Genomic DNA, 8,701 nt, shown 5'->3' on the forward strand with positions numbered 1-8,701 from the left:
TCCTTGGCTCAGCCTCCTGAGTAGTGGGAGTACAGGCCTGTGCCACTGGTCCCTGCTCCACTTAAACTCTTAAACTGCATTTCATTCTATGAAACAGAGCTATGGAAGGTGCCGCATAGGAGCTGTTAGGCTATGAATTGTCCTTGGGTGGTGAAAGCAGTGGCTACAAAGTCTAGGCGACTGAGCTATCTCTCTGGTGGCTCACAACTATCTGTCACTACAGTTCCAGGAAATCAGATGCCCTTGTCTGGCCTCTGCCAACACTGCACATGTATGAGGCATATGCATGTATAGGGGAAGAATACTTACACACAAAATAAAAATAAATAAACATCCAAAGTCTAGTCCAGTGAACAGTAATAATACCTTAAGGATGTTTAGGTCATGTGGTACACCTCATGTACTTCCATCTTCACAGTGCCTTGGGGAGGTGGGAAGAGCAGGAATTATGTCACACAGGTGGAAAGAGAAGAAAAAATGTTCTCTAGTTCCTGTGTCCTGCCCTACTCTAGATCATTAAGATCTACCATTACAGGGAACACTGAGGGCCTGCTACCCTCCCAAAGCATGCCTTCGATGTGTACAGCCCTTGCTACAGGCAGACTGGCTTATTAAAAAGCAACTGGCAGCTGGGCAGTGGTGGTATAGGCCTTTAATCCCAGGGCTCAGGTCACAGAGGCAGGCAAATCTTGGAGTTCGAGCCCATCCAGGGCAGCCAAGGTTACACAGAGAAACCGTGTCTTACAAACAAAGTAACTTGTCCAAGGCCAATCCATCAAAATCTCCCCAACAGATTCACCCCAGTGCCCTAACTTGTAAGACTTCGGGTCGTTTCGACAATTCACAGGAATCATTCCACCACATAGGCCCTGGGATACCGGGGGATCCGACTCAGATGGTCGGGCCTGCTCAGCAAGTCATTTCATCTACTGAGACACAATCCTGGTTTTTGAGACTCAGTCTTTCAATGTGGCCTCCCTCTACTTGCTTCAAACCTGACATCCTCATCCCTTGGCCTCGTGAGTATTAGGATTATGGGTGTGCACAACCACACTCAGTATTGTTTATTTAAGAAATGATAACTCAATATATAATTGAGATTATCCTGGCAGTCAGCTCCCCAGGGCCTCTCCTTGTCCTAGAACCTGAATTCCTTCTTAACCAACAGAGTTGAGGAGGCAGGCCACTGAGTCACACAGATGCACTGAGCCTGACTCACAAGGCAAGGTTTAGGCCTCTGTTCAGATGTGTCTGTGTGATGCTCCCAGTTCTCAGAGCTCGAGCTTTGGTGCTTATCCCCCAGCGCACACACCCAGGTTAAGGGGTAGGGCAGGGTCTTGAGTTTCCTTTCTACAAAGCACGACCTTTGTGCTTGCCACGGACTGGATTACATATTAAGGATATACTTACAATACGAGTGGATGGATGGGTGGCCATTAACCACTGTAAAGCTTGTAATGTTTGTCCCCCTGCCATCTCTTTCCCAGGGATAGAACAGGGGTCTCCTCCACCCAGACAGTACTCCTCCCTCACAATTTGTATTCTGAAGGTGAATTTCCAGAGACTCTGTGCTAAGTGTGGATTAATATGGATTTGGAACAGCAGGTTCCCTTAGGTAGGAGGGCACTCTGAAGCCCAACATATATGAATGAGCTGGAGAGGTGGCTCAGTGGTTAAGAGTGCTTGCAGCTCTTCCAGAGGATCCAGGTTTGCTTCCCAGGACCCACATTTGGTGGCTCACAACCACTTGTAACTCCAGCTACAAGGGAATCGGACACTCTTCTGTCTCCTGGGGATACCTACACACATGTCGCATACACTCAGATACACATACACACAAATGAAAATAAAAATAAACCTTTAAAAATTTATGTGAGTAAATGAGAAAAATTAAAACAAATAACTGCCCAAACATCCAATTTATATTATAAACAAATTTACACACTCAGGCCAGGTGGTGGTGGTATGCACCTTTAATCTCCAGACTCTGGAGGCAGAGGCAGGCAGACCTCTGAGTTCCAGGGCAGCCAGGGCTATACCAAGACACCTTGTCTCAGAAAACCAAAATAAATAAGTAATAAGTAAAATACATTCAATATACATATATACTGATAGTATTAGTATACAAGGTGCTTCTAATATAGATTCAAAGGTCAATGACTTGGCTGAAAAATGCACTAAGGATATCAATAGTTAAAAGAAAAAAGGCAAAAGTCTAAATTGCACCAGAAGACACTCAATCTTGCTTATAGTAAAAGAAACTCAAAGTGCCCTGAGGAACTATTTCTCACTGATCAGATTGGCCAAAATACAAAGATTTAACAAAGTGCTCCTTTGTTTCAGCTATGAGAAAGCCAGCATGGTGACACATGGCTGCTGGGAATGAGGATGTCACCGTCCCCATAGAAAGGAACTTGGCAATGCCTAGCAAAAACAGCCTGTATGTTTGCTCTTTGATCTGCACCCCATGTCCAAGAACCCATCCTAAAGCTCCCTTGCAAACAATACAGAAAGTCCTGGGACAAGGTTATTTACTGAAGCTCTCTGTGACAGCCAAGGCCTGGGAAGAGGCCAAATGTCCAGAATAAGAGCATGGGTCTAACCAGAGCATCACCCAACAGACCACTCTATGACCATGGGGGAACTAGGAAGATCTCCACAGACAAATGCAGAGTGGTCCTGGGGTCATTGCCTTAAAGGGAGAACACATGATGGAGAAGAGTGCAAGAGCTGCTCAGAAGCAAGGGCTTGTCTAGAGAGGAAAGGGACAAAAGGCAAGCTTGAAAGTGTAGATATGGACATCCTCATGAACATGATGGTTAAGACAGAGCAATGCAGAGAGAAGAGACTCTGGATTCCTTTAAATGTATCTTATTTTTTACATTCACAGAGATATGGCTGCCTCTACCTCCTAATTAAAGGTGTGTGTTACTAGGTCCAGCTAACACAGGACTGGACATGTCAGGTGGGTCAATTATAGCCAACCAAGGAAACTCTGCTGTGAATTTTAAAGACATTATCTATGACATTCTTAGGTTTGGGTTGGCAAAAGCTAAGAGTCCCCCTTAACAGTTACAAGGATGCTAGGTCAGATATAGGAGTGGCTATTATGGGCACTGTGAGAGCATCAAGCTCTGGATGCACAAGGTCCTAACTCTCCACAGTCCAAATGTTCTCACCAGTTCATTCATCCCTGTAGACTGAGAACTCGGCTCTGGCTTGTTTCTGACTTCACTTCATAAAATCAATTCCTAAAATTCGAAAGCAAAATGTCCCTGTGTGGTGAATTGGGGGCACAAATGCAGAGGAACTCTCAAAGGTGACTTCACCACACAGTAGTCTTATCCCTGGTAAGGTTCTAGGACGAACAGTGCACTAACAGAGTATTAAGCTGTCTTCAATAACATAAGTTAAAGAAAAATGAATGGAGATTTAGGGCAGAGGGGAAAACATTTAGACCCAAAAATCTATATAACTATGGGTGGGGGTAAGGTGGGGGTGGCTGGCTCTTCTACCCTCTTGGCCAGCAGAGCAATAAGCCAAACCATAGGAGGCAAAAAACCAGTTTGGCTCAACATAGTAGCTGGTGTTGGTTCAAACTTCGGGAGTCTGGCCCTTAGTAGTTTGTTTTAGGTATATTTAGGCATAGCACAATTTGGTGGAAATTGTTCTGGTGATAATTAACTCAATCCTATGTGCACAACCAAGCACACATAGAGCTCCTTGGGGAATGAATTAAGCAAAATACAGATCAGATGTAACTATGTCAAAACTCTTTGTAAAGTCCAAAAGAGTAGGTTCTATAGACTGACTGAAAAAATAAAAAATAAATTATGGCAAGGGCCTGGGAGAATCCAGTGCTGGAACAGTCTCTAGCCACACAGATGGGACAAAAGTCACCAGGCTAAGGGACACGTGTGCTCCAGCCTTCTGGGCAGATAACATGTTTGGCAAACAGCCCTGTGCGCTTACTATTCCAGGTTCCTCTAGTGCAAGTCTGTGAGCACAAAGACCTCTGTCCATCTGTGTCCCTAATCTTAGTAAAACCCCTGTTCTATATATATGTTTTTTTTTTTTTTTTTTTTTTTTTTTTTTTTTTTTTTTTTTGGTTTTTTGAGACAGGGTTTCTCTGTGTAGCCCTGGCCATCCTGGAACTCACTCTGTAGACCAGGCTGGCCTCAAACTCAGAAATCTGCCTACCTCTGCCTCCCAAGTGCTGGGATTAAAGTCATGTGCCACCACTGCCTGGCTTTCATTGAGATTAGAAAATGTTGAGCAGGCATAGTGGTCTGTGCCTATAACTCCAGCTCTTAGGGGATGGAAGCAGGCAGACTGCCCTAAGTCTGAGGATAGCCAGGCTACATAGTGAGTAGCAACTGAACCAGAGGTACATAGCAGGATGCTGTCTCCAAACCGCAAGGAATGACAAGATAAAATAGCTTTCTGTGTGTGTGTGTGTTGTGCCCATGCATTACATATGCATGTTCACATGTATGTAGGCACATGTGTATGGGTGCACATGGAGGCAAGATGTAAAATGTGTGTTTTAAATGTTTCTTTTAGTGTCTCCTTTTCTTATAAACTGTAACCAGTTCTCTTAACTCCCTGCCAGCCCTCTTCCCAGTTTCTAGCCCAGCCCCTTCAAAACTTTCTCCCACAGCTCCCAAGTCTGTTTGAATAGCCCCTCCTCCCAGTTTTCCCAGTACTAGCAGCTCCTCACTATAACAACTGTTTTAGCCTATCTGCTCAGCTCAGCTTCCCCTGGATCAACTGTCACCAACTGTCTTCTCACTCTTTAAGCCCAATTCTCTCTCAGCTGTCTCCTACCAATATGTTCTCTGGCTCAGCTCAGCCTCTCCTGGCTCAGCAGTCTCCCATTTTCACTCTGCTCAGTCTCCTTTCTGTGCCATCTTCTCTTCTTCAGCCTATTCAGTCGTCCCTCTTCCTGCACCAACCACCTTCTCTAATCCTACCCTCTGACCCTACTCTTCTGCTACCTGGACCCTACTCCCCACCTCAGCCTCTGCTGGCTTTTTACACCCTCTCCTGTTCCCAGAAGTCCCTGAAGGTCAAAGGATCAAGCAGTAAAGAGGCAGTAGACTAGCAACTGGGGATCCTGTAGGCGACAAGGCACACAAGATGAATCATACTGCAGAGGCTGAGGTTATTGATCCTTATGTCACGTAGCCATTACTCTCCACCTATAAACTGAGGCAAGCTCTCTGGAGCTTGACAATTTGGCTACTTAGCCAGCTCACCTCAGAAATTTCCTACTTCTGTCTTCCAGGTGCTGGGATTACAATCTGTCCTACCCACTCTTTACATGGGTGCTAGGAATTTGAACTCAGTCCCCACACTTGTGTGGCCATCATTTTACATATTGAGTCATCTCCCTAGCACCCAAATAAATACATTTTAAAAGCCTTTCTTACACCCTCTGAAAAGACCTAATGTTTTTGAGTAACACAAATAGCATATACACATCTCGTGCTCCTTGGTGGTCTTTAAATGCCTTAAAATAGAATATAATGAAATGGAATGGAATAGTCCCGTCAGCAACAAAGCCTTTTTCTCTTTATAAGTTAATTGCCTTGCATCCTTCATTATAGGAATGACAGTTGACTGCTGTGGTGGATATTAGAAAACCAACTTACTTAGAAAATAAGGGGGAGGGGAGTTAAGCCCTTATTCTCTCTTCTCCTCTGTGTCTTCTGTGTCCCGGCGCATTGGAGGGATGACAATGCAAAGACTCAAGTATCCACTGTCACTTAGCAAAGGGTGAAGGCAGGGATGTTAGCAGGAGAATGGAGAGACAGAGACAGAGATTGGACCCAGAGCGGGCAGCTGCCCACTTAAACCAGAGTTTGAAGAAAGGGCAAGCCTTTGATGGATAGAAAGGAACAGTTGGAGCTGGGTGGTGGTGGCGCACGCCTTTAATCCCAGCACTTGGGAGGCAGAGGCAGGCAGATTTCTGAGTTCGAGGCCAGCCTGGTCTACAGAGTGAGTTCCAGGACAGCCAGGACTACACAGAGAAACCCTGTCTCGAAAAACCAAAAAAAAAAAAAAAAGAAAGAAAGAAAGAAAGAAAGAAAGAAAGAAAGGAACAGTTGGGGAAGGAGGGGGGGCTGGGAAGATGACTTGGTGAGAAGACCGTGCAAGCATAAGACCCTGAGTATGAACTCCAACGCTAGTGAAAAAGCGGAGAATGGCCCTGTATTCCTGTAACCCCAGCATTTGCAGGGCAGAGATAGGCAGACCCCAGGAGCTCATTGCCTGGCCTGCCTAGGTGAAACTGTGAGCTTTGGGTTCAGTGAGAGACCCTGTCTCACATGTTCAGAGTTGTGTCCTACCACCACCACCACCACCACACCACCACCACACACATACCCTCCACAATTTTTGTTTTTTTGTTGTTTCTTGAGATAAGAGTTTCAATAGTCCTAGCTGTCCTGGAACTCACTCTGTAGACTAGGCTGGCCTCAAACTCACAGAGATCCATCTATCTACCTCTGCCTCCCAAGTGCTGGGATTAAAGGCATGCACCACCATGCCCAACCACAATTTTTTTAAAAAATTTAAACAATGTACAGTTTTAAGACAGAAAGACTTAAGGAAAGTGACAGAGGCATGGCCATACTGGGCCTGGGGGGCACAGCAGGGACTGAAGTGGACAACTTAGGGACTCATGAGACCCCCCCCCCAAAAAAGGATGCCTGGGAATGAGACCTCCTGTGCCTGCTCTGCCACCTGTCAGGTATCTGTGTCTGGACTCAGAGGTAGGTGCTGGGTAGCAACTGTCAGAGGGAAGAGTGAGGTTAGCTGTGGAGCTGGCAGCATGGGGAAAGAGGGCAGCTGGGGCAGGGCAGGGCAGGGCAGGGCATGGCATCTTAACAGGCTCCCTAATGACCTGGTCCCAGCTGGTTATAGATGCCCTGCGTGTTTGGAATTTGCCCTAACCACTTCTGGATGGTGCTTTATCAGACTTCATTTGTGGTGGCTAATTGCTGCTTGCTGGCTCAGAGGTTACACCAGGGAGATTCACAGCCTAGATCCATAGCAACCCTGGCACCAAGCAGGTGTGGCAGGCAAGGTGGTTATTAAACCATTTGCAAAGAATGTGTGTTAGATGGGGCTGGGAGATCCAGAGGGCAACTGGAGGCTTGCTTGTCACTGTTCCCAGATGGCACAGCACAGTTTACTAGCAGACATGTACTAAATGAATACCTTGTTAAATCATTCCTTTTCAGTCCTTCTCTTTCATGCTATCAAGAGACCCAATAAACATGAAGTGGGTAAGGCTGCTGGCTGCATAGCCAGTTGGGGGTTTTTACTGTGAACTTGGTTTTCCATTTCGTTTCTCAAGTACAAGGAACAGGATAAAAGAATGCTATGAGAGACGGCTATAGGAAATAAGGTAAAGCAGGAACAGAGACATTCCTTATCAAGTATGACACACTGTGAATAATTGCATGGCTTGTACTTTTAGACAAATGTCAGTGTAGTTCCTCTGTTTACAGGGGCACCACCACACATGCGTAAGTGAACATCACCAGGTAATAGGAAAGCAGGACCATTGTCATATGAGTGATCCTTCACTGAGCAAAATATAATGCGGTATGCAGCAGCACTAGTGCTGCTAAGTGTCCTATGAACTACGCCATTTACCTGGATCCATCTTTCTTGCTTCCCCTTTCTTCTCTCTCCTTTCCTCTACAGCCCCCTGACCCACCCTTGCCTTGCTCAGGAAACCAAAGATTGGGAAATAACCTGCCTTGTTCAGGCTTTTAGAACCATGAAAAACACCCTGACAGGCTTTGCAGGAATATAACAAAAAAACAGTTGGCTCAGGTTGTTGGGTTCCGGATGAAAGCCAAGAAAACTCATTTTGGATACTGAAGCTTAAAATTTTCCTCGAACTCAGGGAGGTGGCCAGTTCAGGATCTGAACTATGTCCCAAAAGGAGATTATATGTTTTTAAAGGATGGGTTCTTAGTCCTACATGGCCTTGGAAGAGATGGCGGCATGACATGGTTTTCCCTCCCAGAGCACAGCTAGTAGGAGTGGGCCTCCACAAGTGTTGAAGGTTGCTGAGCTTAAGGATTGTTTGCATGATAATGTATATATTTCGCTTCATGTTCTTCCTTCTGGAAATATTCTCCCCGCCAAGGTTAATGACTCTGCAATAATTAGAAACAGTATCAGCCTGGGAGTGGAGGGTGTATCTGTTCCTCAGCAAAGATGGCAACGGCTGCGACCTTCAAGACAGCTCTTAGGAGTGTGGGAAAGAGCTCTAAAAATACAGTTCAAAATATATAATTTCTCAACTATGCGAAATATGAATTCTATGAGGGACTTCACAGACCTAAAAGAACAAAGGCAGCTGCACTTATAAGCCAGCTTGTCAGAAAGATACAAAGGCAGGCAGATACCTGAGGTCAAGGTCAGCCTGGGATAAAACAAGTTTAGGCCCAGGAGTGGTAGGAATGGTAATTTCAGGACAGGATCCTACCCAGCTAGCTTATTGTCTATGCTTACAAAGGCAGGCAGATCTCGGAGTTCACTGCCATTTTGTTGTTGTTGTTTTGTTTTGTCTTTTAAATGTACTTGCTGCCTTTTCTAAAGATCAAGGGGCTAAGGTTATAAAATGCTGACTTATGGAATAATCAAAAAGGAACCTGGGTGGATGTTGAATTGATATGCA

This window comes from Mastomys coucha, unplaced genomic scaffold, assembly GCF_008632895.1.
Source record: "Mastomys coucha isolate ucsf_1 unplaced genomic scaffold, UCSF_Mcou_1 pScaffold21, whole genome shotgun sequence".
In the NCBI taxonomy this organism is placed as follows: Eukaryota; Metazoa; Chordata; class Mammalia; order Rodentia; family Muridae; genus Mastomys; species Mastomys coucha.